The sequence below is a fragment of the Microcebus murinus genome, chromosome 5 (genome assembly GCF_040939455.1).
Source record: "Microcebus murinus isolate Inina chromosome 5, M.murinus_Inina_mat1.0, whole genome shotgun sequence".
NCBI lineage: Eukaryota > Metazoa > Chordata > Mammalia > Primates > Cheirogaleidae > Microcebus > Microcebus murinus.
Window position 1 is genome coordinate 44,987,083 of NC_134108.1, and position 25,932 is coordinate 45,013,014.

The 25,932-nt window shown below is 35.1% G+C and overlaps 1 long non-coding RNA gene across 1 annotated transcript in view; it reads right to left on the bottom strand.

The window, feature by feature from the left end:
* Window positions 1-5,056: 5,056 nt before the first annotated feature.
* LOC105864968 (uncharacterized) overlaps window positions 5,057-25,932 on the bottom strand; it is a 28,416-nt gene continuing 7,540 nt past the window's right edge. The window contains exons 2-4 of the long non-coding RNA XR_012919209.1: window positions 20,717-20,846; window positions 8,909-8,960; window positions 5,057-5,199 (exon numbers count right to left, since the gene is read on the bottom strand). This is a non-coding gene — a long non-coding RNA (uncharacterized LOC105864968). The remainder of the gene's footprint in view (window positions 5,200-8,908; window positions 8,961-20,716; window positions 20,847-25,932) is intronic.

The window sequence follows — 25,932 nt, forward strand, 5'->3', positions numbered from 1 at the left end:
TTCCTTGTAAAAGAAAAGAAAGAACATATCACTAAACTACAAAACTAATTTTGAGAACAAAATACAAACCTGTTTCAAAAATCTATAGCCAATATTACAGGGCACTCTTGGGCCTAGCTTGTGAGATTTATTTGAGATATTTTATTCCAGATAACCAAGAGAAAAAATGGTTTCTGAATAATAGAATTTACAGTACTCTTCTAAGAAATAAAGTTAAATGGAAATGTATTACAGCTCCCCCAAAGTATCTAATTATTACAAATAACTATTTGGCCCTCTCTAGCAAGTTTATACCACCATTTATAGAAAAGTATTTAATAGGCACCTAAAAAGGCATTATAGGAAAAGAAGGTAAGTAATATATGCCATTTATATATCACTTTATAATTTATTTACAATATATTTTTACTTGCTTTATTTATAAAACATATTTTCCTGTTTTATCATAACAAACTCAGGCTTAGCAGGGTTAATCACCTGCCTAAAGTCAAACCACTAAGTGTTGGAATCAGAAGTGAACATAGGTCTTGGGCTCCTTGTGCTCTAGTACCTTTCAGCCCAAGATACTGCACTTCAACATTCAGGGTTTGAAATACAATTCCACATGGTTCCCCTCAATATTTTCCATCTTCTTTGATTGGAAGTACACTGGAAACAGTCACATTTTAAGCTTTCCTCAGCAACAGACATTTCTGTATAAACTAAGGATTTAGAAATTTACATGCAAAAGTGAGGAGAAGTATCTTTATGTCACAATTTGACACAATCTAGTTGTGTGGCAAGTTATTCATGCATGAAATAAACATAGTAAACAAGATGTCCCCACTAAAAAAATCATGTATTGACATAAAAAAGTGATCATTTTATCAGTGCAATTAGACAATCAGACATTGTATCATCGGGTTAATGTAGAATAAACACCTATGAATTTGTCTATCCAAGTCCAATTTGCACACATAGTTTATTAAAACTTGTTGGCATAGCACAGTAGTTATTAGGGAGAGAATCTTGAGTAGTAAAATGAACAATCTCTCTGCAAATTATCCAATAACTTATTTGTGGAGAAGGTCCAATTTCAGAAACACTTCTGTTGCTCTGGAAATCCTACTTGAGATGCAGGGGTCACAGCAAATGTAGGTGTCTCCCAGGGAAATCTTCAAAGATGAGATGAATGGGGTAATGCAAGAAAAGTCTAAAATGTGCTGAATTTGTTGGAGAAAAAAAATTTAAGTCATTGAATAATATTTCTCTGAACCATATTATATCTATCATTTCTAGAAATATGTAAAACTATTAAAAGAAAAAAGCAAAGGAAGCAGCAGAAGCTGGAAAAGGGCAAGAATGTAAAGCAGATAAGAAAACAGATGTCTTTGCAGTATACTTCTTATGGGATAAAACTGAGTCAAAATACTCCAGGGCATGACATTATGCCTCTGACCAGGAGGGAGAGAGATCTGGGATGTGGATAGAGGCATTTATAGAGTGCAGTTGAAGCTCCCATCCATTCCTTGTCTTGACTCAAATCTGCAGGGTCCCTCATCCACAAGGGAGTCTTCCCTTAACTTAGTGCAGTGGTCCTCAACCTTTTTGCATGAGGGACCAGTTTCATGGAAGACAATTTTTCCACAGACAAGGGGTGGGCAGGGGAGGGGAGACAGGATGGCTTCGGGATGATCCAAGCCCATTACATTTATTGTGCACTTTATTTCTATTATTATTACATTGACACCTGACACTTACTGATAGAGTTTTGATATGAGTCTGCAAGCAATTGATTGATTATGATCTCTGTGCAGTCAAACCTCTCTGCGAATGATAATCTGTATTTGCAGCCACTCCCCAGTGCTAGCATCACTGCCTCAGCTCCACCTCAGGTCATCAGGCATTAGATTCTCATAAGGAGCTAGACCCCTCACATGTGTAGTTTACAGTAGGGTTTGCCCGCCTAGTAGGGTTCCTGCTGATCTGACGGGAGGCAGACTTTAGGTGATGACACTGATCTAACAAGAGGCAGAGCTCAGGGGGTGATGTGAGTGATTGGGAGTGGCCATAAATACAGATGAAGCTTTACTCTTTGCCCACCACTTACCTCTTGCTTTGTGGCCCAGCTCCTAACAGGCCATGGATCAGTACTGGTTTACTGCCCAGGGGTTGGGGACTGCAGACTTAGTGGATCTAAATATGTTAATAAAACATTGCCCAGAGCTCTTCAAATAAGAAGGTGGAATGAGATGATCTCTAAGGCTTCTTCCAATTTTGACAAGAGAATTTGATGATCAAAAATCCTAATTCTATTTTTAATTTAAAAATTGGAAATTTTTGTTAAAAATCCATGGTTCAGGGGCTCTTTTATCCACAGGTTGAGAGATAGATGGTTGATATTATACAGTCAATTTTCTATTAAGTTTGGGATACAGTTTTTGTTTCCAGATAATGGAGGAAATTCTCTTAATTGATACTTGTTTTTAATTCTTCTTCTTTTTTTTTTTTCATTTTCCAGTTGCTCTTTTTTCACTTGCCAGTTTAGGAATTTGCTTGGCTCTTTTCCTCCATTTAATGACTATATTTAAAAAAGGATTTGGCTAGGTGCCTAGAGGCTCTTGGGTGTTGGGTGCCATATAAACAGAATTAATTACTAACTTCAGTGCCAATATCACATCACTAGCAATGAGAGGTTAGTTGATTTAAAAAAGACAGTAGTGAGGATTTCAACAAATAATAGCATACATAAAATAAAAAATTAATAGAGATAATCCTACCTTGTAAACATGTGTATGTTTTTTTCCCAAATGTATTCATATATATTATTTCACCTGGTTGTCAAAACAACCTCATGTGTTAGCTGCTACAGATATTACTAACCCTATTTTACAAAATTAAGGAACTAAGCCTTAGAGATGTTAATCTGCTACATACATGTTTTATTCACTCAACAAATACTTAAAGAAAACCTACTAAGTGCCATTGTTGCACTAGGAATTGTAGGGTGAGCAACTGTCACAGTTTGCTCAGAACTGAGGGGTTTCCCAGGATACAGACTTCCAGTGCTCAAATGGTACAGTCCTAAGCAAACTGAGATGGTTGGTCACCCTAACACAGTATGGTCATCCTAACAGTACATCATGGTGTAAGTCACAAAATAAGCTGTTTGTCAGATGGAGATCTCTTTCTCTTTCATTTCATTATCCTTGTCTTACTTAGGAATTTTCCTTCTATACTAAAATTCTCTTTAATGTTGCCAGTGATCCCCTAAGCACCAACAATATCCCTCTGCCCCCCCAACCTATTTGCCCTGTTTAACATTTTGACTACTTTAATTCTTTCCCTTGCTCTTCTCTCTCCTTTTGTAATGCCCTGCATCCTCCCATCTAAACTTTAGGCACACGGCACACAAATGTATATCCATAGCTGCCATGTGATGGGTTTTGACACCTGGATGTGTATGATTGAAAGCTATCTCCTTGACTTCTGGCTACCCCACCAAGTACTCAAATGTTGTTTTCTCAAAACAAAAATGTTGTTTTCTCCACAGCCAAGTCCTCCTCTTGACTTTCCTATCTGTTTTTTGAAAACACAGCTCTCTTGGGACGAGGCTCAGTCTCAGTCACCAGCATCCCTTTCTCACCCTAGTCACATCTGAGGTTACTAGTTTTGAGCAAGCAGTCCTCTAGAAAGTCTTTCCCATTCCTCCCTTCCTCCCTCTGCCTCCTGCTGCTACCACCTTAACTAAATTCCTCTTTACCTCCCTCTTGGATTGTTTCCTAGTCTCCTGCCTGAAGCAATGCCACCCTCCTTCCTCCCACTCATTTTTTAATTCACTCCAATTTAGTCTGCACTTTTCCCAGGTTCAAATAAATTCCAGTCTTAATTCCTAATGTTCTTTGATATGAACCACCCCCTCCCCCATTCTCCAGCCCAAATAAACCACTTGCTATGCAACCCTTTCCTCTCTGTGCCTTTGTTATGTTATTCTTTATGCGTGTAATATTGTTTCTGGTGAAAATCTTACTCACCTTTCAAGTGAATCTTAAATTTCGAAGTTTCACAGAAATGTTTTATAGTTTCAAAAGGATGTGAGCATTCCCTCCTTTGAACTCATTTCACTTTGTACTTCTGAATTATTCATCTCACCTGCTTTATATAGTAATTATTTGTATTCTTTTCTTGGTCTTCCAACCATATTGTATACTCCTTGAGACCAAGATGGTCAGACTCATTAGAGTATTGCTGCTTAACCCAGCAGGGGTTTGTCATATTTTTATTAAAGATTGAATTGCTCTAACTCCTCACCCAATTCTGGCTTGTAAAATGCCTTTTATAAATTAGTCATTTCAGATATTTGCAATTTAGTGTGTGACTTAAGCAAATACATAATGAATGCATGAACAGTGTACTTTAAAAAAAAAAAAAGCACAACTCAAACACCAAAGGATTATCCAACATCGAAAGTTCCTGAGCACAGAGGTATCCACTAGGATCGTTACTTTAGCATGCTTGTTTGTACACAAACATGTTGCCAATCCAGCCAGCTCTTTATCAGCTCCCCTGCAGAAAAGGCCACAGAGTAGGAGAGCTATTCCAGGCTGGGCAATCACTTGTGTTCAGAAAATAGACTTTAATTGAGTAATTTTTCAGATGGTTGAAATTGAATTGCTATTGCACTGCAGGAAGAATTCATGTTTGGGGCCTAAATTGTTTCTCCCTCATTTACAGGGGCCACAACATAAGCATAGATTCATGCAGTTTGGTAATTATAAATATTTGGATTTTAGGACAATCTCAAAAGAAACTCATCAATTTAGGCTTTAAAGGGTTGTACTTAATTAACCTGGAATCAATTGAAACACTGGAACTAAAAGGTTCATTACAGTATTTGTTTAGTCTTTATGGACCCAATTTCCAAAATAACAAAATTAAAGAGAAGTAGACTCATTTTTCATGATGTTTTCAAAATATTATTCTAAAGGCTTTGGACTTGCATCTGGAGGGGAAAATAAGAAATTAATGAGAAAAAAAAGTCTTATTATATTTTACCTTATCCACTGCCCCTCTTTCAAATCTCTCCCCATCGTAAAGTTTCTTCAGCCATGCACAATCCCTGCAGGGACTGCAACCTCAGACACTGCCTTCAGTGCCTAGAGGATTGAGACTTAGTCTTTGCATCTTAATTACAGCTGATTTTTATTCTTATGTTCCGAGCTGAGTTATAGCAAGGAAAGAGGAGATGAATGAGTGACCCATGCATCTGGCATCTAATATTTGCTGCTTTAGATTTGGGGTTTGATTTAAGGTCTCTACCAGAGAGTTTGAGGAAGCAAAGTCTTTTATCTTCTTTAAATAAATTCATGCACTGACACATGATTTACCTTCTCTGGCAGTTTTATTATTCAGAACAATGGGCTTTTTTAGTTGTGCAATATTTTGGCTTTTCCGTTTCCTCTCACATTTATAAACAAAAACATTCAGCTTAGCAATTTAAACAAAGATAAAACAGAAGCGATGCATGGCACTGAGACTATGAAAATGCCATGTTGTCATTGTCATTTTTAAAATAAAGGACATAGAATTGGAATCAAAAGAGTCCTCAACCTTTATATTTAAATAACAACTTAAATTCAGTACATTAAAATGACCTTTCTGTGGATGTATTTTATTTGTTACCTCTTCACCCTTCATTCTATAAGAAACTTTGTATGAGTCAGTTTATGAATAATTAGGACTTCTGCTCTGCATGAAGACTCCAGCCACAGCGGTGAGTGGAGCCCAAGTCCCACCTCTGTTCCACTAGCCAATTGCATATAGCTGCCTCACAGTAGCCTTTTCCCAAATGACTGAGCACCTCTTTTTCAACACACATATGCCATCTGTTCTTCCAAACTTTTCCAGGCACTGCACTGGCTCATAGGGATACATTTTGTCCTAATTGACCTGCTTAGAAAAGGCATTGTTTTCTAGTTTGCACAAAAGCACCACATACGCTAGCTACAGCATGGATCTGATACATGTTTCTAGATGAATGATGGAAACAGAATGCAACCATAATTAAGCAGATTTTACTAACAGAAAGAAATCATACAACAGTTTGCTAATCTGGCATTTACTTGCATGGAAAGTCAAATAATGACAGAAAGGGAAGTTGGAAAAACACTTGGGATTCTGGCAGAAAGTGTTCATAGGAGTATGTCCCATTGGAGAAGGTGTTATGGAGTAAGTAGAGCCTCAGGGATATGAGAACTGGGTTTATGTCACTCAGTGCAGCGTCATTACCAGGAGGACAGGTGGAATGGAATAACCTGATGATTACTGTGAAGTAGAACACACTTTAGCAAGGTGTGTCTCCAGGTGGAATATTCATTCTAAGAACAAGACAGTACTGCACACAAAGGCACATCTTGAGTTTAACAGGGAAATCACTGAGGCAACAGAAGATAACAAAGACATATAATAACTATAAAGTATGTCCTTGGAAGAAATGGACAAACCTGATTGCTGTCTTCTTCATCTCCCAGTGGATGCTGTTGGAGAAATCAAGCTCTCTGCAAAAGATGCTGCTATGATTGCACGCTCTCCTGCAACTCTCGTGTTTCTCTCTTCTTTTTACTATGAGAACTGTTTCAATTCTTCTGACCAGTCTCCAACCCTATCACTTCCCCCTTTACTTATAGTAGATGTTAACTAACGTTTTACAGATAAATTGAAGATGAGCTACTGACAGCTTCTACTTAAATCATTCATTCATTTAATAAGTATTGATTAAGGATTTGCTGTATGCCAGGTACAATAACAGATGCTGTTTATAAAGAGATGAACAAAGAGACAGGTTCCTGTGCTCTTTGAGCTTACTGTCCTAACCAGAACCACATTCATTCTTCCTTTCTTCCTGCCTTATTAAATCTTATTAACTCTGTACTAGATCCTGTGTTCTGTATCTTACCCCACAAACTCTCCTCAGTGTTTTAAAAACACTCCCTCCTCACTCTTTTATGTTCTCTCTCCTTCCTATCACCATGTAATATTCAGTTCTCTTTAAAGTCCCCCCCAAGCTCTCCTGAGATTCTGCTCCCTCACGTGCACACTCACTCTCTCTCTCTCCCTCTCTTCCTCACAGATTTAATGGGCGCATTGCTGGCTCTTGGTATCTTCACTTCCTCACCTGCCATTCTAAAATTGCTAAGCTTGCTCTCCTTAGAGTTACAAAACCCAGTGAGTACATTTTATATCTTACTGACTCTTTGGTAGCATTTTAAATGTTAAGCAAACGTTTCTACATTAATAATTCCCTTCTCTAGTCTTCCAAAGCAACACAAACTCTGGTTTTCTTCTTAAATTTCTGGCCACCAATTCTCAGTCTCTTTTACATACTTCTCTTCCTCTAGACTTCAGATAAATGCTGGCATTGTGCTAGGTCCTCATCTCTTTTCCCTCTCTACACCTCTCTTGGATGATCTCACCAGTGAAATGGTTTCAGTTACATAAACTTGTGAATTTTAAATCTTAATGTAAGAATCAACTGGAAAATTGGATTTGGTAGACATAGTTTGGGCCAAATTTAGCATTTTAAGAAACACTCCTGATAATCCTGAGAAAAGTCATGACCACACTCAGACTACCCTTAAACTCTGAGCTAAACTATAAATTCTATGAATGTACAATTGTGTCTGTCTTACTTATTATGGTATTCTCAGTTTTCCGCCAACCCCCAAATTCAGTGAATGAGCCCATCACCCACTAATATCAATCAGAAACCCCAATTCTTCCATCCACCTCAACTCTACCAACCAATTAACAAGCATTTCTACTTTAATCTTCTAATATTTTGCAAGTGCCCCCATTCCTTTGCAGCACTATTGCCAACATGCTGGTCCAGGCCACCATCTTTTCTCAACCAGATTATTCCAATGTTCTTCTAACTAGTCACACGGCCTCTATTCTTACTCCACATTTTTAAACAAAAATTACATCACTACAGTCCAAATGTATTATCATGGTTTCCATTGCCCTTTATGAAACAGCCTCTGCTTGCCTCAGTAAACTCATTTTCATCATTGCTTACCCCTGTTCACCCCACTTTATGCTCTGCTACAATATTTTGCAAGGTATTTTCCTTGCTTTTTATTCTAATGGCATTTCCTTTTACAAAAGCCTTTAAATATATATTTATTTAAATGTCTGTTCCAAGTGAGAATTTTTATTTTAGGTCTGATCTATATAAGCTACTTACTTTTTTTCATATTTTCACTCCTTTAGAGTTTCCAACTACCATTTTTCCGATTTTGTTAATTTAATCTAAAGTCATTGATGTAGATTATTACATTAAATTATTACTGCACTATTAATTTTATATGATACATCTTTTCTTTCAAGAATAAATTTAAAAATTTTAATTGTTTCATAACAATAAAAATAATTTCAAATTTTTTCTATTTAATTAGTTTCAGTGAAAATCTTTTTTAGTACTTTTATGCTTTCTCATTCTACTAAATTGTACCTCTAATAATTTTTCAAGAATGTGAATAAAAGTTTAATATATTTTCTTAATAAAACTTGAAATTATCTTTCTATTACCTAAATGACAGGTTGATTATATAATATATTCTTGGTCACAGAATTTTTCATACCCTCCATATTGTTTGTGGTTTTTACTATTCATTCTGCATCGAACAACATGAGGCCAAACTGGATTTTCTTTCTTTGAAAATAAATTACTTTTGTCTGCTTAGATAATTATAAAAAATTTTAATCTATGCAGTTCAATATTTTCTTATTCTGTGAACAAGGGAGATATATATTCACTGTATTTTTCCTGGAATTAGAGTGAAGGTTTTCAATCTACTGTTGAATAATTAAGCTTCCTAAAATCTCACCAAAATCAACCTCTAAATAAGATCAACGTGAGTTTATAGCTTACCTTGGTAAGAGAGAATATTACTGGTCAGTGTTAGTGGCACTCTCTTTTCTCTCTGAAAAGAGAGAGAGCAAAATTAGGATATTTATTAGATTTAGAAGTCGAGCTTAAAGTAGGGCTTTCAATGGGGAAAGGAAAAGGAAGAAGTTTTATTAGAGTTGGGTAAGGATCACAATAGCACTATATGGAATTGGTAGAAAAGATACCACAGGTAGGAAAGGATTTTGAGGAAAGAGGATCCAAGTGTCTTGGAAAAAAATAAACACAATAGCATTATCATTCCTAAAAAATTAATAATATTTCTTAATATCTTTATATAATAGTATTCAAACTTCCCCACATTACAGAATAAATTTGGGAGGTGAAAAAAGTATGGTGGGATATAACCTTTCCTTTAATACTTCCTGTTGAAGACTAGGTAGGTAAAGGTGAAAGTCTCAGGAAGTTTCTGGAATAATCAATAAAGTTAATTTGAAAAAAAAAATTCAAAGAGAAACTTAAGTCATTTGCAGTTTTTATCTTCCAGAACATGAGTTTCTGGAAATAAACAAAGCCATGTTAATGTAAACAGTAGCAGTCTGGGTATTTCAGCTTTTAATGCATACATGTTTCAGCTTTTAATGCATACATGTTTTTTTTCAGTTCAGGAAAATATTATTTGATGTGGGGTGGGTTTTTTTTCTTTTGTTCTGAGCTCTTCTTCAGAATTAATGATGCAAAACATGACCACTTGTTTTCTGAGATTTTTCATTATCTTCCCAACTTGGGGAAACTGATTCACAAAGTGTCACCTGAGAGGAAGAAAAGGTGCCTCAATTTATGTTTTGTTCATATCTTGGGTCTAAAGTTACAGAGTGGATACAAAAAAAAGGGAGGTATAAAGTATCATAGTTCTTTTTTGTTAGATAAAATCTTCTGTGACATAGAAACAAGGCTTGAAATAAACCAAAGCCTAGAAAGATTTTACCTCAATCCATTTCCATTGCTTAAAAATTATTGTCAGTCTCTTCCAAATGGTTGATGTATGTCTCTGTGCTTATATATGTAGATATAGGGGTACATATAAAAAATTTTTTCATTTGGAATAATTTTAAATTTGCAAAAATGCTTCAAAGACAGAACAAAGAGTGCTCATATATCCTTTAGCCATTTTTACCCATTTTTGTCATCTTACATTATCGTGGTACATGAAATAAATATTGGCACACTACTAAACTCCAAAATTTATTTGGATTTCATCAGTTGTTTTTTTTTTTCATTAATGTCTTGTTTGTGTTCCAGAATCCAATCTAGGGTACCACATTTTGTTTGAAAGTCATATCTCCTTAGTCTCTTCTGGGATTTTACAGTTTCTGTCTTCACTTGTATTTTTATGTCTTTGAATGTCTTGAGGGGTACTGGCCAAATATCTAATCTGGGTTTGTATCCACCAGAGAAACAGAACTAGGACATCTGGATGAGTGAAAAGATAGATAGATAGATAGATAGATAGATAGATAGATAGATAGATAGATAGTAAGGAATTGGCCTGTGTGATTATGGGGCTGGCTAGGCAAGAACAAAATCTGTTGAGCAGGCTATCAGGAAAGCTAGACTGGAAACTATCAGGCAGGAGCTGAATTTGCAGTCCAGAATGTCTCCTTCCTCAGAGAAACATTACTTCTTTTCATTCAAATTATTATTCTTTTAAATTTCAATATATTAAGGGGATACAATCGTTTTTGTTACAAGGACCTACTCTATAATGGTGAAGTGAAGGCTTTCAGTGTACCCACCACCAGAACAATGTTCACTGTACCCAACAGGTAAGTTTTTATCCCTCACCTCCCCTGACCTTCCCCTTTTTTAGTTTCTCACGTCTTACATCTTTTTGTGCCCATATGCACCTATCATTTAGCTCCCACTTATTAATGAAAACATGTTGTGTTTGTTTTGCCATTCCTAAGATATTTCACTTAGGATAATGGTCTCCAGTTGCATCCAAGTTGCTGCAAATTACATCATTTCATTCCTTTTTATGTCTGAGTAGTATTCCATGGGATGGATGGATATATATATATATTTGGCTTATTTCATCCACTTGTGTATTGATGGGCACTTAGGTTGATTCCACATATTTGTAATTGTGAAACATGCTATGATAAACATATGAGTGCAGATGCTTTTTGATGAAATGATTTCTTTTCCTTTGAGTAGATATCCAATAATGAGATTGCTGGATCTGATGGTAGGTCTACCTTTAGCTCTTTGAGAAATCTCCATACTATTTTCCATAGAAGTTGTATTAATTTTCAGTCTCACCAACAGTGTATAAACATTCCTTTTTCTCTGCATCCATGACAACATCTGTTGTTTTTGACTTTTTAGTAATGGTCATTCTGACAGGGGTAAGGTGGTATCTCATTGTGATTTTAATGTTCATTTCCCTGATAATTAGTGTTGTTAAACATTTTTTCATATGTGTGTTGGCCACTTGGCTACCTTCTTTGGAAAAAATTCTGTTCATGTCTTTTGTGTACTATTTGATGTTTTTTTTTCTCTTCTTTCTGTTTTGTTTGAGTTCCTTGTAGATTCTGTAAATTAGTTCTTTGTCAGATGTATAGTTTGCAAATATTTTCTCCCATTCTGTAGAGTTGACAGTTTACTCTGTTAATTATTTCCTTTGTTGTGACGAAAGTTTTTAATTTAATTAAGTCCCATTTATTTATTTTTATTGCTTCTGTATTTGTCTTTGGGGTCTTAGTCGTAAATTCTTTGCCTACGCATACATCTAGAAGAGTTTTCCTATGTTTTCTTCTAGAAGTTTTATGGCTTCATGCCTTATATTTAAGTCTTTAATCCACCTTAAATTAATTTTTGTATATGGTGAGAGATAGGGGTCCTGTTTCATTCTTCTGCATGTGGCTATCCAACTTTCTCAGCACCATTTATTGAATAGAACATCCTTTCTCCAGTGTATATTTTTGTCTGCTTTGTCAAAGATCAGTTGGTCATAGCTATAGAGTTTTATTTCTGGGTTCTCTATTCCGTTCCATTGGTCTGTGTCTCTAATTTTATACCAATTTAATGCTGTTTTAGTTACTATAGCCTTGTAGTATAATTTGAAGTCAGGTAATGTGATTTCTCAAGATTTGTTCCTTTTGCTTAATATTGCGTTGGCTATTCAGGATATTTTTTGGTTCCAAATGAAGCTTAGGATTATTTTTTCTAGATCTGTGAAATATGATGCATTTGATGGGGATTGCATTGAATCTGTAAAGCCCTTTGGGAAGAACGGGCATTTTAAAGATGTTGATTCTGCCAATCCATGAGCATCTTTGGGCAGACTGGACATTTTAACAATGTGGATTCTGCCAATCATTGAGCATGGGATGTTTTTCATTTCTTTGTGTCATCTACAATTTCTCTCATCAATGTTTCATAGTTCTCCTTGTAGAGATCTTTCACCTCCTTGATTAAATATATTCCTAAGTATTTTATTTTCTTCATAACTTATTGTAAATGGTATTGATTACTTGGTTTGACTATCAACTTGACTATTATTAGTGTATACAAATGCTACTGATTTTTGTACATTGATTTTTTAACCTGAGACTTTTCTGACTTTATTTATCCATTCTAGTGGAATCTTTAGGGTTTTCTAGACACAGGATCATGTTGTTGGCAAACAGGAATAGTTTGACCTCCTCTTTCCTGATAAGGACGCTCTTTATTTCTTTCTCTTGACTGATTACTTTGGCTAGGTCTTTCAGCACTATGTTGAATAGAAGTGGTGGCAGTGGGCACCCTTGTCTTGTTCCAATTCTTAGGAGGAATGCTTTCAACTTTTCCTCATTCGATATGATATTGGCTGTGGTTTGGGCATATATGGTTTCTATAATTTTTAAGTAAGTTACTTCTATGCACAGTTTCTTGAGGGTTTTCAAAATTAACAGGTGCTGGATTTTACTGAATGCTTCTTCTACATATATTTGGATGATCCTGTGGTCTTTGTTTAAACAATACAAAGGAACAATGAAACAAAAAGTTGGTTCCTTGGAAAGATAAACAAAATCAATAGACCACTAGCCAGATTAACCAGAAATAGAAGAGAAAGGACTCAAATAACCTCAATCAGAAATGACAAAAGGTACATTATAACTGATACCACAGGAATACAAAATATCATCCATGAATACTACAATAATCTCTATGCACACAAACTAGAAAACCTAGAGGAAATGGGTAAATTCCTGGAAACACACAAGCTCCCAAGCCTGAATCAGGAAGAAAGATAAATCCTGAACAGGCCAATAACCAGCAGCAAGATTGAGGCAGTAATAAGAAATCTCTCACACACATATACACACAAAAGCTTTGAACCAGAAAGATTCACAGCCTAATTTTACCAGACCTACAAAGAAAAACTGGTACCTATCCTACAGAAATTATTTCATAATATTGAGAAGGAGGAAATCCTCTCTAACTCATTCTATGAAGCTAGCGTCACCTTGATACCAAAGCCAGGAAATAACACAACAACAACAACAAAAAGAAAACTACAGACCAATATTCCTTAAGAACATTAATGCAAAAATCCTCAACAAGGTACTAGCAAACTGACTTCAGCAGCATATCAAAAACATAATTCACCATGATCAAGTGGGTTTCATACCAGGGATGCAAGGATGGTTCAACATATACAAATCAGTAAATGTGATTCACCACATAAACAGATGCAAAAACAAGTCATTCAATTTATTGAGGGTAATCTTTGATTAAAATAAACTGATTGTAGAGGTTAACCACATATACAAAATGTTTTCACAGCAACATCTGGACTAATATTTGAGTGGATAACTTGGTACTGTTGCTTAGCCAGTTGATACATAAAACAGACAATCACACTATGTTATGGGTTTTTGAAAGTATGCAACAAAGGTACATCACAATATATTGAGGAGTACATGATATTACATCACAGCAATGTTAATCTTTATCATTTTAAGGTGGCATTTTCCAAGTTTCTTCATAGTAAATCTATCACTTTTCCTCTATTCTTTTCTTTTTCTTTTCTTCTTTTCTTTTCTTTTTTCTTTCTTTCTTGACAGAGTCCGGCTCTGTTGCCTGAGCTAGATTGCAGTGGCATAGTGGCATCATCATAGATCACTGCAACCTCAAACTCCTGGGCTCAAGTGATCCTCCTTCCTCAGTCTCCTGAGTAGGTGCACACCACCACACCTGGCTAAGTTTTCTACTGTTTGTAGGGATGGAGTCTCACTATTTCCCAGGCTGGAAATATTTTTCTGTAGTCTTATAATTTCTAGTAAAAATATCATTTACCAAAGTTACTTGTTAGTTTTTTGTTTTAGTTTACATACATTAAACTCACTCTCTTTTATTAACAATTTTATGGATTTTGACAAGTACAGTTAAGTATCCATCAACCCAGGACCATACAGAAATGTTCCTTCATCCTGAAATTTCCCCTGTGCAGCCTGTTTGCAACCACTACCATAATTTGCCTAACTTTTTAATGTTAATTTTACTTGTTAGTCTTTTTTATATGTTTATGGTTATTTTTGTGGCTCATTATAAAGGAAGCTCAGTTGAGATAGGCTAACCATATAGCATCTTTCTGTTCATTCTATTTTTAAGAAGTATTTACCGAGCTCTTCATATTGCCATACATCTGGATGGGTACAGAGTATATACAGAATAACACTTATAAAAGGCTATGTTCATTACATATAGTATTTTTAAAATTTAAATTATTTTATTTCTTTATAAATTGACACTTAAAGATTTAGTTAAAAAATCAGCAGAAGCTTTATTTTAAAAAGCCAATTAGGCCAGGTGCGGTGGCTCACGCCTGTAATCCTAGCACTCTGGGAGGCCAAGGCGGGAGGATTGCTCAAGGTCAGGAGTTCAAAACCAGCCTGAGCGAGACCCCGTCTCTACCATAAAAATAGAAAGAAATTAATTGGCCAACTAATATATATATATATATATATAAAAATCAGCCGGGCATGGTGGCTTGTGCCTGTAGTCCCAGCTACTCGGGAGGCTGAGGCAGGAGGATCGCTTGAGCCCTGGAGTTTGAGGTTGCTGTGAGCTAGGCTGATGCCACGGCACTCACTCTAGCCTAGGCAAGAAAGCGAGACTCTGTCTCAAAAAAAAAAAAAAAAAAAAAGCCAATTAGAGTCACAAAAAATGTTTAATATCATACTAATGAAGATATATTAAGGAAGAAAGTACAATGACCTTCATGAACTATACTTGCTCTTAGTAATGGTAATGATATATCTAATACAGTGGTTTAAAACTATCCTATACCACATGTAGCAAATTTAAATGCATCAACCCTATAATTTTAGAATATTTATAAATTCCATTATAATATTTATTTTAGAATTTACAAATATCAAACCAGTAGACCTTGCTTGTTAGGTTTAATTTCTCATATACTTAAGAAATCTCTGGAAACTGCTTTTTGATGAACTGGTATCTAACACCAATTATAGATGTATATATGTGCATTTATTGGGAGGAGTCAAGATTCACCTTCGAATAATTTGTAATCTTATCTTCCCTGTTGTAATCTCTCTCTCCTTGATTCTATAGAATCTAGTCTGCTTGGATACCAAATAGTATTAAAGAAATTGTATTCAGAGAATTCTTAAATAAAGTCTAATTATCTTTAAAAGAGACAAGTAGAATTAGGTTATTCTTTCCATTACAATAATTATCTGTTGTAGAAAGGAACAGTTGGATGAATTCAGAGAACTAATGAATTAAGTTATATAATGTGTAGTCCCATTCACTATACAATTTTTTAAGAGAGAAAAATTTCTGTATTAGCAAATACATAGCATAAGACTCTCATATCTCTTCACTAGTTTGTGTTCCTCAAATCAACTAACAGAAAAATATTGTGATTCTGCCTTATCTGAAATTTTGTGGGCAAAATGATACACCTGCTATAATCTGTATGATCAAATGACACCACTTTCAAAAATATTTTAGGAAAGACTACTGCCTTGACAAATAGGTTTCTCAATTGTGTTTAGATAATGCTTTTTGAACAATTCTTGCAATAAGGGGGAATACAGAATCATTTGTAACTTTGCTAAATGGAATTGAGGGCCACAAGAAGAGAGAACTTTTTTTTAATAGACTTGGGAAAACCATCCTTTGACTATTATCCCAAAGTCTGAGAGTTACAGGGGACCACAGAGGTCATCTAGATATCAGGTTTTGTAATTCAATCTTGTGTTTACAGTTGAATGTTCTTTGTAGTCCTGTTATCTCTCTACTAAAAATAAATGTAATGAATGCTAATAGAATGTGATCTCTTTGGGAAACTATTCAAGAGAATGATTAATTAATTGAGAGAAAGGTTAGATGATAACAAATAAAAACGAGTGTTTTTTTTAACTCAACATTCAAAAACACATTTGACATTTTGTTGTAAATTATGTTTCTACAGCTGTTAGACTAATTGTTTTGCTAGTTTCTAATTGCAGATGTTGGCAGCTGGAAATTAGGAGCAAGTAGTAGTTTCTCTGGGGAATAGAATTAAATGTGTGAAAACATGAGATTACATCATGCTTTTTCAGTTATCTTCAACACCACTGTGAAGATCGAAGTTTCAAAATCTCTACTCATCAATGTAGGGGTCGGATAGCCTTAAATATTAAAAAGCTTTAAGCCTCTATAGATATATAAAGGCATGTCACTTTTCAAAAGTAAATTAGATGACAAAGAAATCTCCATGGGCAGAGCAAAGGAAGAAAAATAAAGATTTATTTGAATAATTGAATAAAAGAGGGAGTTTTATTGAATTATTCAGATAATTGCTTCAATTCTCCCACTTAGCCTTGCCTGTGCAGACCTGACAAAATGCCCTTTTCTCCTACATTTAATCTCCAGAGCAACCTAAAAGGATGCTGACAAACATTAATTTTACATTATGAAATAGTCTCAGTAAGTGACAGCAATTTCAAGATTAATGTGTTGGCCTCCTGAGAATAGATTTCGAGGAAGAAAAAGGTGCTCTTAAACTTTGTCTTTAAAGCAGGGTACGGTGACTCACACTGGTAATCCCAGCACTCTGGGAGGCCAAGGAGGGAGGATTGCTTGATCTCAAGAGTTTGAGACCAGCCTAAGTGAGAGTAAGACCCTATCTCTTCAAAAAATAGAAAAATTAGCCAGGTGTGGTGACACATGCCTGTAGTTTCAGCTACTTGAGAGGCTGAGGCAGAAGGATTAAACAACAACAACAAAAAAACAACAACAAAAGAAATTGATCTTAAGTTTTGTATAATATTGGTCACTGTCTTGCACTGGTATTTTCCAATCAAAGAGACTATTGAAGACTATTGCTTCTCCAGCAATTAAGAACAAAGAGTGTCTATTCCTAGAGGTTATCTTTATATTGTGCTGTTCACTCAGCTAGTCACTTACACTAAGTCTCTGGGGTTCTTCTTTAAGATTTACATTCAGGTGTAGAATAGAGGAGAGAGGTAACAAAGATGGGGAATTTAAAACACACCCAGACTTGTGCTCTGTGAAAGGCACTGTTAAGAGAATGAAAAGCAAAGCTGTAGACTGACAGAAAACTTGCAAATGAACAATCTAACAACTTGTATCCAGAATTTTTTTAAAGAGACCTCAAAATTCAACAAAATTAGAAAATAAATAATCCAATAAAATGGGCAAAATATTTGAACAGATGCTTCACTAAAGAAGATGGATAAGTGGTAAATAAGAAAGTGAAAAAATTCTCAACAGCATTAACTATTAGGGAAATGCAAATTAAAACCATGGTAAGTTACCACTAGGCACCATGAGAGTGGTTCAAACTTAAAGATATCAGACAATACCAAGTGCTGGCAAGAACATAAAGCTACTATAAACCTTATATATTACTGGTAGGCATGCAAAAAAGTATAGCTACTGTGGAAAACAGACAGAATATATTTAAGTGTATGCTCAGTCATATGACTAAGCAATCCCACTCCTAGATATTTACCTAGAAAAATTAAAAACTTATTTTTCTGAATAAAAACCCTATACTTTATACTAAAAAGTTAATTTTAATGCATATTAAATTTAAAATTTTAGAAATTAAATATTAGCATCATAAATACTCAAGTTATGATGTAATAATCTGTCTTTTTCTAGTTTCACCTGTTCTTTCACTTTTATTACAGCAAATTACTCATTGACATTTTCAAATTAGTAACAACTACCCATTCTATGGAGAGTTTGTACGGGAAAGACTTGATAAGTCTCTCATAATTAATCAAGGGTCCTTGTGCTTTAAATGTAAGTATGTGAGCTAAAAGGTACCTTTTATCTCAAAGTCTGACCTAAGGGTACTGTCAAACTCTCCTTCCAGGAAAATCAGGAAGCAAGTTCTGGAACATTGCCAGTTCTGAGACAAGAAATCCTGGGGTCTACCATGCTAGAGTTAATAGGTGAATTTGAGAAGAGGTGTTTCTGCCTCCTCAGTTCTACGGTGATAATTCCAGAGTAATTTAGACATTAGAGATAGAAAATCCCTCTAAATCAGAGCCTCTGTTAATGAGAGACACTTAGTAATCCTGGCCAAACTGTAAAGTTCTAGCTTCCTCTGTGGCAGCCCTCAAAGTTTAGCCTCTCTTTCACACTTACACGGGAATTTAAGATTTGGTATTATTTTTCTCACTTTTCTATATATTGTTCTAAGCTGCACTGCGTAAATTCTATAGCTGCTATGACATCCACTTTATCTCCCCTTTCTTTTCAACTTGTAAGTCCCACTTTTCTGGATACTCTCAAAAAGGACAGACATAAATCCAGAACTGTACATCATATTAGATGAGAAGTCCCTATAGCTCAGTCTCCAGATTGGGTGTGAAGTCAGGATAAAAAGGCATGATTATCTAGAACAACTGGCCATGGCTTATGCCATGGAGACCAGCATAAATCTTAGAGGGGAGACTTAATCTTCTTCATTCTCGCAGCTGTTTTCAGGTTTAATGAGACGAAAGGAGAATAGCTCTCTATTTGGAAAAGCAAGGGTGTTTGGACTGATTTTTTTCCAGAGAATTGGCGCTCCATGCATAAATGAGTTTTTAATATTTTTCACTTTTTGTATTTTAACATGTCTGGTTTTAAAGGGTTAAAAAGATTTAAAAGAATGTTTTCACACTCTCTAGAGGAAAGGTGACATATTGGTCAACTGATAGACCACTTATAAATTACCCATCATGATTTCTAAATAAGGGTTTATGAGGTCAAACAAAAAGGAAGAGATAAGCAATTTTAAACAAAGGTGTCCAGAGACCCAGGTGGGACATCAAGTTAATGACTGTGCTGTTATGAGTAGAGAGGCTACCTCTCTCCTAAAGCAGGTGTACTTGTATCCTAAGCCTCTTAATTTAGTGTCTCTCCTTGGCTCTGGTCCTCAAACTGTGGCTATAGGGCCGTATATAATGCTACATAATTCTCTCTGGTCATTCATAAACTTGTTCTTTATATATTATATATTATAATGTGCCAGCATTTTATTTTTAGCATAAAATATTACTTATCATATTTAATTGGTAAAGGACACAGTAATGTCTTTTGTCAAGAGAAAAACTAATTTTCTGATTAAATTTATGAGGAACTTTTTTAACTTGATGAGTGACAATTTAAGTAAGATGTTTCATAAGTTATTGTTGCTACAATAGATACATTTAAAGAAAAAATTTGCACCCACTTCTATGTATTCAAAATCTTTCTCTTAAATTCTAAAAAGTGTTTACTGATTGACATCACAGTGAGTTAGATTTCTTAATACAGAGGCCTATTTTCTAAAAATTGCATCCAGATAGTTGCTTTGGAACCCCTTGTTCACAGACACAATGTCACAATGCTGGCCTCTTTAAACATCAAGGCCATGCCTTTCTGACAATCTTGTCTACTATCTCTTCTTTTCCACTGGTCTTTATTTTTACAACCCTAAAAAACAGTTTCAATCATTGTAACTCTAAAATATGCTTTGATAACTGGTAATCAAAAATCATATAATTTACATTTTAAAAATAGTTTTGACAATTCTCACTGGTTATTCTTACTGATATAATGGAATTGTTATCTCAGTACTTCTTCCCCTCCTTCCAACAAAATCATGAATTTGCTTAGAACTACATTAATCTATAATTAATAAAGTTATATACTTCACCTTCCTTGTGGACAGGGACCATATCTTGCTCTTGTATCTCTCACACTTAGCATAGAGCCAGAAACAAAGTGAAGAGTAGCACTTGCTACATGTTTAGTAATGCTTGCTACACATTTGCTGAATAAATGAATAATTATCATCATACTTCCCTACTGTTTATGGAGGTAAAATAGCACTTATATCTCATGGCTGTGCCTGATGTCTATCTTTAGATATAGAGATTTTCTCTTTCCCCAACTGCCTTTTACACTTTCCCAAAAACTCTGTCCTCCAATGAGAAAGATTGCTTGTGGTTTTTGATCTGGCCTTTTTCCTCTAGAATACTCCAGTCCAACACTAGGCTGCTTCCGAATTGACTATGGAACCATTCACTGGCTCATGTAACTTCACCTTCTTCACCTCCACCACACCAGAAATCAGCCAAGCAGTTTTGTTTTATCTTTTAATAAATCTCAGTTCATACCAACTGATGGAAGCAATGCTTTTCTTAAAATATAATTTTTTAAATGACAGAAAATTAAGTTCAACACAGGATAGTGCAGTTGCCTAATAAAATAATTAAGAAATGGAAAACACCTTGGTTTATTCAATTAAAAAATAATTTATTGAGCACTTACCATGTGCTAGGCTCTGTGTTAACCACTTTACTTACTATTTCATTTAGTCATCATAATATCAAAAGGTAGATATAATTTTGAGTCCCTAGTTCCAGAGGATGGCACTGAGTCTTGAAGAAGTTAAATTGATCTGCAAGAGAGAAGTAGAGCTGGCATCAGAACCCTGGTGATTTCGACTTCAGGATCAGGGCCCATAAGAGCAATATAAGTTTCCCACCAAAGTCACATATACAAGTCAACATTTACACCAAGACTGGTTATATCTTTAGACATATTTTTATACCAGAGTCACAGTTACAGCTACATTTCCGTGTGCACCATTTAGACTATCACTTCCTGGTTCCTACTGATGGAGATAATGGCTGATAGGAACGTGCTCTCCAGGCTCCAGATGGAGTCATCCCTTCCTGGTCTAGTGGTGATGTTTAAGGATATTTTAACTGAGGAAAGTGGGCAAAAGGTGAGAAAAAATGAAAATGTAAAGCAAAGAGAAAGGAGATATATTTCTAAAGCAACTAGATTTATACAGAGTATCTTGGACTTAGAAGCATTGAGAAAAGAAAAATTTCCAGTTGTCATAAACCCAAACTGGCTGGACAGCAGGGCAGTCTCTGTGCAGGTGAGAGTGCAGCAGGATGTAGCAGCTTGTATTTGCAATGTGTCTTCATCCACCTCGGTGCATCTACTGGAGTTCCTCCTACCTGTCCATTTAATACTAAATACCTAAAGTGCATTTTAAAGCCTGATATCAGATTTGTCCTCTATTAAGCTAGTTACCCTGCAGCCCAGAGGGCTCTTCTTTAGTAAAACTGATTGTACCACACCATGACCATTAGAACAGCCACGCAGAGCTGCCTGCATAATTCCTGCAAAAGGTCACTAGTACTTCAACTATGAAGGCCTTTTTTCTTTTACAAAAAAAAAAAAGGAAGAAAATGCTAAATCAGTATTTTCAGTTTTTCAAGAACAAAAACTAACATGAAAGCCCAGACGCATTTTTCTTTCTTTTTCACATACTCATAATAACTGAATTCAATTGCAAAACCTTGGAAGGAAAGTTACCTCATTATGTTATGATCTAAGCTGAAATCCATTTTAATTTCTATTCCTGTATCTAGATATTGATTACATTCTTCAGATACCCCACCTGTAAGTGTGGAAATTTCTAGTATTTGATGACATAAAGAAGAATCTAGGCACTATTTTAGGCTGATTTTGTAATGATAAGCCAAACCACCCTGCAGTGGAGTAATAAACAAGCTCCCTGCAAGGTGCCCATGGGGAACCACAGTGAGAAATAGCTGATCTCCTGTGTGACATCAGTTCAAAGCAGGTGTCCTACAGTCAACCTTGAGACTGGGCTAAGACTGTGATGGATTCACACGTGGTAGAATATAATAGGATTGTAAGTTGTATCAAAGCAGTACATTAACAGATTATCAGATTATCAATTTTTCCTTCATAAATACCCTGCTTTCTCACAACCTAGCTATTTGTAAGTATTCATCTTTTAAAATCTTTCTCTCATGTTTTCTGTGAGCAGACTTTCAATGAACAGTATATTCAGAGGCTGAGAAAGAATGCCTTTAAAAGAAGGAAAGCAAGAACTGAAGGAATTTTCAGTGAAACATGGCCTTTATTATAGATAAAAATTAAATTCTTTAAATAATTTATGGATGAATATAATTTGTTAAACACTATATCTTCTGATTTCCTATAAATAGACAACTCTTTCTCTGGATTTTCCCTGAATCATTTAAAGGCAAATTTTATGTTGTTTTGGCATTAAAAATAATTTCTTTCAAGAGAAGACAAAGGACTGAAAGCTCTAGAATTGGTATGAGGATAAGGACATTGAAGGACAAGGATCTTACTAATGCCTCTCCCAATCCAAAATAAATAGGAGCAAGAAATATTTATTTCAATATTTGGGCATCTTGACCATTGTTGTTGAGTTGAAACTATTTCTATAAGTAATTCAGGAATGTAGTTTACTGGAATCATAGACAATCTCACTCTCTTAGAGGGGGAGCAATAGATTACAACTGTGGACTAACCTGGCTATTTGGTGATTGAGAGTAGAGTGAAGGAGGTGGACAAGAGGATTTTTAAAAATCAAAGTAATGAAGAAGTCCTAAAAATTCAACTTAGTAGCTAAATATTATAAAGAATTTTCCAGGTGGATTCTTAAAGCTAACTGGCCTTGTGATAGAGACTATAATAAAGATATCAAAATTGAGGCACAAAATTTAAGGGATATCCATAAAATCTAGTTCAGATCTTCACAACTCTTTCATGTCACTTAACTGGTCTGTTGTTCTACTGTGCCACCCCCTCTGATGTTCTTGTTTAGGAAAAAAATGAAAATTTATCTGAAGTTTTCCCACTTCAGCCTTCCTGTAGTCCTAGGTATTGTTCAGTGTTTAGGAGGTAAATCCTTCCACTCCTTAATCATCACTTAAAGAGAGTTAGGTATTGTGCTAGACAGGAGAGAAGAAAGGACAGACTATGGTGCCACCCTTTAAAGGGAGGAGGGAAGACAAAATATGCAGATATGGAATAGTTTGACAATTACCCCCATGGACACATGGACAATAGTCTCAAACACTTAATAACTAAAGAGCTAAAAGAATTAAAATGGGAAATAAAAATCCTCTTGGGGTAAATTTAAAGAAATTTCATTGAGGAAGTCATTTGAGTTTAACCTTAAAGTAATCATAAGACTTGGTTAAGACGGAGGATATGGTACCATATGGGAAAAAATGAATATTGTCATCCAATAAACAGAAGCAAAGTCAAGCAGGACATACTTTCCCTAAAGAATGAAATGTAATTTTTTCCTAGCCTATACCGTCTGCAAATACTCATAAACATCAATAAAATAGAGAAGCATAAAACACCATGGGTTCAATAAGAGAATAAGGAGAGTGAACATATAACAAACATTCAGTAAGTATAAGAAGAATAAGTGAATGAATGGATAGTGTTTGTGAGAGGATACAATTGGTGTGGTATCTAAATGTGATGTTTCATATTCAGCTCTAAAAAAAAAAAAGTTTAGAAATGGCCTAAACTTACTTTTTCCTCTAGCTTTATGAACCCTGCCATCCTGCTTCCTCGGCAGGCCACATTGAACCTTAAAAACTGTAGAAATCAATGTCAACATTTGGGGACGAGGCAATGAGTGAGATGTGCACCATCTGGGGGATGGTCATGATGGAGACTCAGACTTTTGGGGGGGGGAAATGGGCATTTATTGAAACCTTAAAATCTGTACCCCCATAATATGCCAAAATAAAAAAAAAAAAAAAAACAGTTAGGGAGGTCAGTGATCAGCCTCATCTCCCACCGCTGCCCCAAGGTGGAGTCAAAAGGCGACTGTGGTTATGTGAACATGTCCTTTCTCCCTTCACCCCATACGTATTCTCAGGGGTGCAGCAAACTTTTATGAAAAGTGAAGCTTGTACAATTTGGGAAGGGACACTTTTAAAAAATACAAAGTCAGAAATGTAACCTTAGCTATGGAGCTTTGTAAGGAGTCCATGCACAAGAGGAGCCATGCAAGCTTAAGAGTCAGTCGATGTACAGTAAATCTCATGTATATTCTGTTTTTTGTGACTAGATGCCTTTTTACAATCTTTTCATGTAGCCAACTCCTTGTCTGTCTTCATATGAATACTGAAATGTTACCATCTTCATTCAATTTTATCTGACACTTAATACCCAAAAGAAAAGCATAGTCACTCTAGAACGGGCTCATTTTCCTATTATTAATAACACTTATTTAGTTGTTTTATAATTGTTTATGTGCATTTTTGAGATCTCTGCTACACTTTGAGCTCCTTAAGGACAGGGTCCCTGCCTTTGTATCCACAGAGCAAGGCAGTCAGTAAAAAGTTAATTGCATGATTGGATAAGTTATGTTCTGTTACACAAATTGCTCATGCTTAAAATAACAAAGTATCATCATATTCATATAAACTTATAAAGTTTTTTACCAGAGTATTGCTGTTGATCAAAGAGCAGAACCTGAACAACAGATTAGTTTTCTGACATTTGTTTCTTATTCCAGGAAAAGAGGTGATTTTTAAAAAGTGTGGAAAGTTACAAAAACTGAGACATACAGGCTGTCAAACATGCTGCACCCATCTCCAAGCAGCCTAGCAGAAGTACTTATTCTTAGTGATGATTACCATTTTCAAATGGAAAAGCTGGGTTGGAGTTTTGCAAGCAAACTAATTAAAGGTTCAGTTGCAAAATATAACCAGTAAAATCTTTGATTAACAAAATATATTATGGAAATAACAATGGAACATTATAGATACCATTTATTGAATATACCATAATGAAGTTCAGAAAAAAGAGAAATCATTTTGTACTATTTGTTGGGTTGTGCCTTGTATTTACACAGAGGGAAAATAAAAAGAAATTAGAACAAGACTGAAGTTTTTCTTCTTAAGATTATTTTTTTTTTTTGTGGCAAAGCCTGTAGGAGCAATTAAACTGGAAGATAGAAAACACACTAGCTGTTTATTTTTTATAAAATCACAAAGAAAAAATATAAACATAGACTACATTAAAGCAAGAAGATATAAGAAGAAAAATATTAAAATATATATATATCCTCCCCTAAAAGGGTATAAATAGTATCTTTTTATCCCATATCCCACCCCTCAAAAGGCATTTTCTGTTTCTGAGGTTTGCTTGCCTTTACTTTGGGCATATGTAGCTTATAAGCATCACTTTAGATTTATTATTTTCAATATCTAAATATGATAAGACAAAAAGATATTATAATAATAAAATAAAATAAATAATACAGATGACTAAATTCTAAATGGCTTAAGGACTAAAGTATTGTAGTTAATAGATTTTCATAGATACTGATGATAAACATAATAGATGGTACAACATGGTTTTTGTTTATGACTTTGTCTCAATCATAGTTTCATGTTAAAGGTCAAACTGCCTTTTCTTTGAATTTATCAGCAAATATTTGTATGTGGACAAGTTATAGGACTAGTGAGTGACCTTGTCATGTTACTTTTTTTTCATTCTACTGTGTACAATTCTCGTATAACAAAGGGGACAGCAAGTTCAAATAAGGATCTAGAGCACATAAAGGGCTTATGACTATTATCTCATACAAAATAAAAAGGTAGCTCTTTTCTAGGATAAGAAGTAACTTATTGGGAGATGGAGATCCTGGTATGATC